At 34.5% G+C, this 10,045-nt stretch overlaps 1 long non-coding RNA gene across 1 annotated transcript; it reads left to right on the forward strand.

Moving 5' to 3' along the window:
- The first annotated feature begins 2,113 nt into the window (after window positions 1-2,113).
- LOC112000843 (uncharacterized) lies at window positions 2,114-4,773 on the forward strand. Its single transcript, XR_002881755.2, has 3 exons — window positions 2,114-2,392; window positions 3,456-3,499; window positions 4,455-4,773. It is a non-coding gene; the product is annotated as an uncharacterized LOC112000843 (long non-coding RNA).
- The last annotated feature ends 5,272 nt before the right edge of the window (window positions 4,774-10,045 follow it).

Here is a 10,045-nt window from a genome sequence, read left to right on the forward strand (position 1 = left end):
GTGCGTAGGTGGGGGGTGTCACGTGTGGGTCTAAAAATCTGACCCTTATTTATTTATTTATTTATTTTTGTGTGTGTGGTAAAGGTTGGGGTGTTATAGGTCTTGTCATTTGACAATTTTTGAGAAGATAACTGTTAGGACATATGTGATTCACTTGTTAGGAACATATGTCACTATTTTATGTAATTGGCTAATCCTTTGACAAAACGCACTTTACTGGTATTTAGGTAGATCTAGGATATGTTTAATATTTCAAGAAACTTTGTTTCAAAATCAAATGTTGAAGCCATGCAAGTCTGTCCAAGGTTCAAGCTGAAATGTGCAAGTTCATTAAAACTCGACAGCTAGTAACTATCGAGCTTGAAGAGTTGTTCCAACCCCGTGGCTCGACAGTTGCTCAACAGATGGCTATTTGTCGAGGTTTAAGAAAAACAGATTTTCAGTTCTGTTTTAACTCTAATCCGTGATTATGTGTTTGAGTTTTCTTTTCTCACAACCCTAGACATATAAAAAGATTTTTTTAAGGACCATTAAAGTGGACACAAGTTGCATAAGTGTTGAGCAAAGTTTGTTCAAGCAAATTGTGACCAGAGATAAAATTTGCCCTAGTTCATCATTCTTGTGAACAAGTTGCTGTATTTGTGCATCGTAGGGTTTTGTAACCAAGCATCTTCTAGATCTTCATTGTGTAGATGAATTGAAGAATTTTGCAGCCAACAACTCTCTGTAGTTGGTGATTGAAGTTGCGTACTGGGATTCGTGCAATTGGTTAGTCACGTACTGGGAGCCGTGCATTACAAGGAGAGATTGTCACTACAGAACAAATCCAACTGGGTATTGGGGTAAGGGTTCAACTGTAGGTTGGTATAAGGTACTGGGATTCCTTTACTTGTAACCGCTTGTTGTGATAATAGTGGATTCTCGGGAGTGGTGACCTTAAAATCACCCGGTGGGGTTTTTGTTGTGTAAGTTTTTCCCATTCGTAAACGAATCACCGTGTCAATTTATTTTCCGTTGCATACTTAGTTTAATTGGTGATTTGTTTGTACTGCCACGCGTTTGCATGTTAATTTGATTAATTAATTAAACTTGGCTAATTAATCAATTAATTCATCATAAGGGGTCAATACGTTTTTGGCCTACCAATAACACACTGTCAAGTTTGTTGGTGGAAATGCCCTCCACTTTGACATTTGCTTAAATGATTTCAAGTTCAAGAAACTTGATTTTCAAGTAGGCATTCAACAATTCTTTCTTTAGCCCTTCAACTCACACTTTGCCTCCTTAAGTTGCACAAGTGTGTATTTATGCTCTTCTTTAATTTTCTTCATCTTCTTAACTGCGTTCTTTGCAGCCTTGGCATATTTGCCACAATCTTCAAGCAACGCATCATACACTTCTTGAAGGTTCTTCTCATCTTTGTTGAGGCACACGTCCTCATCTTCCAAATCATCAACTTCTTCACCTTCGAAATGCACACCTAGCTCATCAACCAAGTCGCTCAACTCATCTTTAGAGTCAATTGCGGTAATTGTCATGAAAGCTATATAGTTTCTATCACTATCACATTCTCTTTCCGCATCGGAGTTTGAGCTTTCTAAATCACCAAGGTTGGTTAGAAACACTTTACCCTTTCCTCTCAAATAGTTTAGACATTCTTTCTTGAGATGTCTATTGTAATAGCCCGACCCAACTTTATAGTTAACCTATGTGTTCAAGTGGTTAATTATTATTTGAATCACTTATTATCTAAAATTAATATAAGAGTATTTAATAAATATATTATTTTATAATGCCATTGAATAAGAATTGTAAAGATTATAAATAATTGAAATGACTAGTTGTATTATAAATATATACTTAGTATGATGCATAGTTGGTGTTTTAATTAGGCATATGATACATGAGATGTTATAGTGGAAATTCCACCCACATGCAACTAATGAGAATTCAACACAAGTAATGCTAAAGCATCATGCATGTTGACAAACCAAAAGACCAAGACTTTTCTGGCCATGCAATCATCAAGAGCCACCTCATTTCTTCCTTGACTTTTCTCAAGACACTAGAACATCCAAGAAGCTATCTCCCCCTCTATTTTCCACGGGTCCACACAAATAAGAAATTTCACCACACTTTGCCCTCTTTTCTCATAAGGAAAGAGCTAGGAAGCTCCCTTGAGTCTTTCTTACAAACCCACGGGTCAACACCTCAAGAGGAACATTAAGCTTCATCTCATTTCTTCTTCATACTCTCTCAAAGAAACTAGAATACTCAAACACTCTCTCAAGCTCTCTACCTCTCATACTTTTGGGTTCAGCCACTAGGAAAGGGAAACCCTTTCATGCAAAAATGATTTTATTTCTATTTCCCCTTAAGAACCAAAAACTTGGTAAGAGTTTTAGCTCCTCTCATCTTAGAATCCATGATTTCTTCAAGGAATTTTTAGTAAGGGTATTTGCGGTTTGTAAAATTAGGAAACTTGTAAGTCTATATATATAGTGTTTTGAGAAGCTTTGAAACTGTGTTGGTGTTTTGTTGAAGGTAGATTAGGGTTTTTACTAATTAATGATTGTATATATGATTAAGAAAGTAAGAAACAATTAGGACGAGTACTTTTGATGTTACTGCTGGGATTTGTGTTGTATCTAATTTTCCTATAAATGGTTAAATGAATGTATATAAGTGTTTTATAACTTTTCTCATGAGTGTATAAAAATCCCCATATGAAAATATCATCGTTTGATAATTGTTTGTGAATTTACAGGAAAATATTTCAAAGCTGCCTCTATGACAGATTTGGTGTTTGCAATAAGAAAAATATGTATTAAATCATATTCTATGAATTAGATGTTAGGAGTAGTTTTATGAATTATAAGACACACATGGTTGTTATTCAAGTGGTCTCACAGCATTTGGATGAGTATAAAAATAATGGTTTAATTTCTAATTTGCATGAATTTCTGTCAGGACAGATTTGAACATGTTGTCTTGTATGATTTTTAATAAATCATGGCTTTATTCTTTGACTATGAAAGTTTTATGGTATATACTTGACATACAGGGGAGTAGTTCTGTAAAATTTCATGACATTTGGATGTGTGTGGACATCCCATTCTTATTTTACAAATGGGGCTTTTGCTGCTGAAATGAGCCGTAAACAGCGTAGGATAACTCTGACTTTGTGGATTTAATTTTGAAGTTAGGGTGACTTTTTTGAGCTATAATTTAATATACTCATCCTTTGGTATGTTTGGACATATATAAATTTTATTCCTTGGTTTCTCTATGGTTTGGGTACATAATGTGTTTGATGATTGTATAATGTGCTTTGGGGAACCTTATGTGATGGGAAGTAAGGATTTTCTTGATTTTGAGAGTTAGGTTATGATTGAGGCATAAGTTTAAATACTTAGGAAGAGTTTGTCAGTAATAAGTTTTGGTTTTCCATTTAGGTACAACTCCTTTTGTACAACTCTCTCACATCTTCTGTTTTCAGGTAAAGGATATGTGATATGTGCATTTGATAAGTTTTAAAATTGTTTAAAAAACTATTATGCATTAAAACCTTTTAATTAAAGATATTACATATAAGCATGATCTAAGTAAAATATATGTTTGTGAGTTTTTTAATCTTATATACATGATAATTTTAGTATATTGATGTCATTATCTATATCACGAACATAATATTTAAGAATGAGATGGATATGCTATTATTATGGAATATTATGCAAAATAAGAAATGTCAGTATAATGTATAAGTATGGAAATGTTTTCGGTTTATGTCATCTGGTGATCTAAACTTAGCTAGTAAGGGTTAATTACTAGCTTTTCATGGAAAATGTTATTTGTTTGGCCATTTAAAGTGAAGCGAATGGGGTTGCCTGTAACTGTAATATGAACAAGGCTTCTTCCCCAATGTGTACGGACAGCAGGAAGGAACAAAACCTTAAGGGGATGTGCCATCAGGCCTCCCAAAGAGGACAATATCATACACACGAGGGCACCCAAATGTGATGAGGTCTTCTCTGTTGTGCACATGCACCAAGTATAGACTTATCAAATATGAACTAACCAATATGTTATGAACAGCTATATTATGTTATTGATCATGAGAGAATGATTTTGTTTAAATGCATTATGAAAAAATAAAAGCTCTCATGAAAAGAAGTTTATGATGAAACATTTTATAGTCTTTTTAAAGATAAAGTTACTGAATTATGTTTATGTTCCTTAATATGTCCTTTTATGATTATGTGAAAGGAAAATGAAGTATTTTCATCTAAGAGCTCATAAGTTAGTTCAAGAGCAATATGAATAGTATAAAGGCTATTTTATTAAAGCTAGCATATCCATAAAATATTTGATTTACATGTATTCTTATCAAAGGCCCATGGAAATTAAAACCTTACTAGGCTTCGCAGCTCACCCTATTATATTTTAATGCACAGGTTCTTCCTAGAAGCAGCAAGAGTATTAGAGGTGGCAAGGATTTTGTGATTCTCGTTTGTTAGACGGTATAGTTTTTGTTGTATAGTAGTTTAGCTCTTTTGTTGTATAGGAGGAATCAAGATGTACTTGATCTGTGAACATAGATGTAATTTAGTACCTTAGTTTGTTTTGAACCCCAGTATTATGTCTTTGGGGTTAGGTTTGTAATTAGAGTTTTGCTAAACATTTAGTTATGTAATATTTACACAAATATCTGACGTTACAGCCAAGTGGTAATCTTCCAAGTTCAAATGGAATGAAGTTTCAAGGTTTCCATCATTTTTGTATATTGTGGCTTTTGTGCAAGAAATAAGTAGGAAATCAAGAAAAAATTTCTTGATAAGCACCTTTAGTTTAGGTTGGTTCATGTTAATATTGAGGTAAACTTGATATTAACATGTCAGTCATGCTCTAAACTCTGAAGTACAGGTTTGGGTCGTGACATTCATGCCCATTACATTTGTAACACACGATTCCTTTAATTAATGAAGAGTCTTTCCCATCCTTCTTCTTGAACTCCTTATTGTCATTTTTTGAGGATGAGAATTTTCCTTTACCAAATGACTTCCTATTGTTCTTCATCTTGAGAAATTTCTAGAAGTTCTTCGCAAGAAATGCCGCCTCTTTTTCTACATCTTCTTCATCAGAGGAATCACTCATTCTCTCATTTATAGTTTTAAGAGCAAGTGATTTGCTGGACTTGTGGGAGGGCAGTCCAAGCTCATAGGTTTGGAGAGATCCAATGAGTTCTAAAAATCTTTATCTCATCCAAATCTTTACTCGCCTCTATGGCTGTGACCTTAGCCCGGAAGCTTTCAGATAAAGATCTCAAGATCTTCCTCACCACTTTGGCATCTTCAATCTTCTCCCCAAGATTGAGCTTGACAATCACTATCTCGTTGAGTCTCCTATAAAAGGAATCAAATGACTCATCATCGCTCGTCTTTGCTTCTTAGTAGTGAGCATTTGAAGCTTGGTGTCCTTAACCTTCTTGGTACCTTTGTAGGTTGTCTCAAGAATGGTCTATGCCTCTTTGGCGGTCTTCACATGTGAAATTCTGTGAAACTCATTAGTAGAAACACCACAGAAAATAGCATTAATCGCTTTGTTATTGGCGTTTGCCAAAGTAAGAGCAGCTTTATCTCATTTGGATTTGATAGTAGTGGGTCTTACATGCCTATTCTCAACAGAATCCTACACCGTCTCATTAATAGCACAAAGAAAAGCATGCATACGTACTTTCCAAAAAGCATAGTTACTCCTATCAAAGTATGGAAGAGTATTAAGGGATTGAGATCTATCCATCTTACTTGAGGTCTAGGATCACATTAGGATAATGAAATTTGATAAGTGTACCCACTCTGATACCAGTTGAAAGCTCGAATTTGTGCAAAAACACAAAAGCTTGTTCAGACCCCCAATTAAAATTACGGCTAGATAGCTTTTACTCTAACTTATACAAAGTGAGGAACAAGAGTAAATGAGCGTAAAGAACCATTATTACTACCCTAAGCCATATTCATCCATTATTAACAATAAAATGAAAGCTTAAAGAGTATGGAAGAGAGATGCAAATACAAGATAACACCGAGATGTGTTATCGAAGAGGAAACAAAAAACCTAGGCAAAAAGCCTCTTCGCAACCCTCCAAGTTGAAATTGGTCCATTAGAGAATAAAGTTGGAGTATATGTATAACAAAAGACCCTCCAAGCCTATTCTACCCCATTCAACCTGTCTTCTTTAACTTTCAAGATCCCGCAATTCAACCTGATTGCATCCGCCAATAAATGGCTCCTTCCAATGCTTCCCAGTAGCACCAAAATCTTATTTTACACCCAGGATGGGTGTGGTAAGTGTTTGAGCTAGCAACCTCTCAAAGATATAGAGATGGAGAGGTAGGAGTTGAGGAAAACTACAAGGAAATGTGTAGATGATTGTGGGTATAACAATCTCTAACTCTCAAGTGTATTTTCTAGGGTTTTTTTCTCTAAAAAGCACTCTTTACAATTTGTGGGTAATGAGGGTATATATAGTGTGGGTAAAGACATAGTAAAACAAAACATAATTTTTTTCCAAACAGAAAATTTCACGAGTCCTTCACGGGCTGACCTTACCCGCGAGACACTCGCGAAAACATACAACTTGGCACGACTCTTCATCTTCCAGTCATGTGCTCTACACGTGACTCTTTTTGTGGGTAAGCTTCTCGTGTTGTAGTCACAAGCTAGTTGCGAAGCCCACTTGTTCATCCTTTGGAGCTTGAGTCTTCACCGATCTCTCAAACTCATCTCTTACAATTAATCCCACATACATATAGGGAAAATGATTGAAGAAATTACAATCAAATTTGGTACAGAATTAAAGCCAACATAAGATAGTTGGAAATCACAACTTTACAGCAATTCTATTAATTTATTGAAGTTTTTTTTTATGTTGTATGTCTTGGTTATGTTTTGGACAATCTTACTACTTTTTCATGCGAGTAATCTTGTGTTTGGATAGATTTGAATTGCATAATTCCTTATGTAATGCTGAGAGTCAACATTTGCAGTAGTCCTTACCGTTCTTTTGTATTATATAATGTGCAAGTCAGGTTTTTTCACTCTATCATTTTGCACTAGTGATCTGCGCTGAATTGAAGTCCTATTTATTGATTAATTCATTTGAGTCAATCCATTGGTTTCTAGATAGAAGCATCCAAGCTTGAACAAACCCTCTTACCTCAAGCACATGGGAGGAGGTATACTATTAGTTCTTAATGATGTTGTTTTGAAATTTGAAAGAGTATATTAATGAGTAAAAACTAATTCGGTTGTGAGTGCTTTATTAATTTGTCTAAAAGAATATGTATGTTACTAACCATTAAGATCGAAGAATATTTCTCTGGTAACAGTTTGTTTGACACTGCTATAAAGTTGCAGGTCTGTTAGCTTGAGCATCAACTCTTTGATCACTTCTAACCATCTTTGTAGGATGTCTCAAGTTTGGTCCCATTAATTGATTGATCCTTTGTGAGTTTACTAGCCTTTTCTTGTACAACCTTCTTTTGGCCCTATCTTTTCCTTTTTCTTTATTGCATCGTTCCATTTTCCTTTACTTTTTCTATCATTTTATTAGTGTTTTTACCTATGCCAAACTGTATAGCAACGATTGAAAGTTGTCTCCCCCAATTCCTAGTAAACATAGAGAATTCATTAACATCCTTTAAAAAGGTTTTCTTTTTCTTTTTCTTTTTTTGGTGTTTGGGAGAGGGGGGGGGGGGGGGGGGGGGAGGGAGAGGGGGTGGGGGGTGGGGGAAGGAAGTTGCAGCTTCTTTTGTAATGTACATATATAATGTATAAGCAATCTGTGAGGTGCACATTTATTCTTTAGTTAAACTTGTTATCAATCAAAGTTAAAGATTTCTTCTTTTGATTACCAGAAAACTCAACTGTCATTGAGGACGTGGTAATTGTTTCCAAACTTTTCGTAATTCCTTACCTTTCTTTACCTTAAATTAAGATTAAAAATGCAGATTTTAATATTTCAAGAAGGATACGAATGCTTCAGGTGCTTATCTTTTTTCTAAACCTCTGTGTGTTGTGTGTGTGCGTGTGTTTTTGTATGTATGTGCATGCATGTTGGTTTTCTAAACTAGGTTGTACTAGACAATGATTGACTCTATACTGAGTACTTGTGTTAGTTTGAAGTAATTTACATGCTTATGCCTAACATGAGATATTCAATTTAAAGTAAATGTATGACACAAGAATGGAGGAAGACTCATGATCTGCTGTCAAAATGTGAGTGTTACTTTTTTTATGTGTGCACATATTTCATTCTTTTACCCTTTCTTGTTTGTTATATCTCTTAATGTTTAGGTACTTATTTTCAAGTCATAATCTTTTGCCCAATGTTCCTAGCACTTATTTCATTCCAAAATAGAAGGTTATGAGCTATTATTAATTTTTTTTATTTTTTTTTTATTGCATTGGTCAATCTTGAACCTTCATAAGACAATACTGAAACCCATCTCATTCCAATTCAGTAGATCTAATGTGTTGTTCCAGCTTGAAGCTAGACTAGTTTTGCCATTCATTTGTACAAAGGAGAGAAACATCATTATTTGACTTGTCCCTTTTTTTTTCCTTGAAATTTTGATATTTCCTTTTGTAATGGTTATTAGCTTCCTATGTGATATGAGCTCTTGCAATTAGGACCTCCTATTGTTATAAGTTTTATGTCTAGAAAGAGGTCATGGGTTCAAAATCTATTTGGTACATGCAAGTGATAACAGACATTTTTGTTTTCAGGGTGCAACCTAATGTTAGTTTAGTGTAATAAGAAAATTAATTTTGCTTTGGGAAGGTAGAGAGCTTTTATTCTGCGAAGGTAAAGAGCTAATAGAGCTGAAAAAAAGTGGAGGGTTGTATTCACTGTGGGTGCTTGAACTTCTGGTTCTTTGAATAATGGATTAGGATCCGGTACAATACCGGGTGCAATTCACCTTCTCCTCTCCCACAATTTTTTTTTTACCTTTTACTTTTTAAACTTTTACTTTTTACTTTTGTTAAATTTTTTTAATCAATGGTTGAGATTAAAAGTTGTTTTTTGCAATTATCAATCTCAACCATTGATAGCAGTTGCACCCTAGGTATTGCACCGAATCCAAATCCTTGAATAATTATGCTTTAAATAATTACGTTAAAGTGAAAATAGTGAATTTGGATCCAGTGCAATACCTATTGCACTGGGTGCAATTACACTACACCCACTCACATTAATTTTTACCACTTTCATTTTTTAACTTTAGCTTTTTAATTTTTCAACTTCCTTTTACCTTTTTTTTTTTATTAAATGGTTGAGATTGAAAGTTTCTTCTTTAAACTTTCATTCTCAACCGTATATTGCTATTGCATAAGGTATTGTGTGTGCACACACGTCAAGAAAAAAGTGAGTGTGTAAAATGTCTGAAAAAATAGATCCTTTGCATGAAGTTTCTTGGAAGATTCCTTTAATTATCACAACCTCTCTCTCTCTCTCTCTCTCTCTTCACCGATCTAATCTCACTCATTCAAGTTTACCCAACCTTATCTTTAGAATTAGATCTCTTTTACCAAAAACCTTTATCTTCAGATTTCATCTCTAAACGACAAGATAGCATTCTAAAACAAAAAATGACCACTCGGCAAAATGGAGCTTGATGCTTGGACCAACTCCAAAGAAAAGTCCAAAGCTGCAATAAGATTCTCTCCATTAAATGCTCCTTTAGCGGCTTGTTTGTTAAGGAAAGGTCATGGATACTAAAAGGGGAACATCTAAGTTGTGTCTAGTAGATGTATAATCATTTTGATTTGGAATTAAAAGGAGAGAAACATCATTATTTGACTTGTCCCTTTTTTTTTCCTTCAAATTTTGAGATTTCCTTTTGTAATGGTTATTAGCTTCCTATGTGATATGAGCTCTTGCAACTAGGACCTCCTATTGTTATAAGTTTTATGTCTAGAAAGAGGTCATGGGTTCAAAATCTATTTGGTACATGCAAGTGATAACTTACCAATTTTTTTAAAA

This window comes from Quercus suber, unplaced genomic scaffold (genome assembly GCF_002906115.3).
Source record: "Quercus suber isolate HL8 unplaced genomic scaffold, Cork oak 2.0 scaffold_25, whole genome shotgun sequence".
Taxonomy (NCBI): Eukaryota; Viridiplantae; Streptophyta; class Magnoliopsida; order Fagales; family Fagaceae; genus Quercus; species Quercus suber.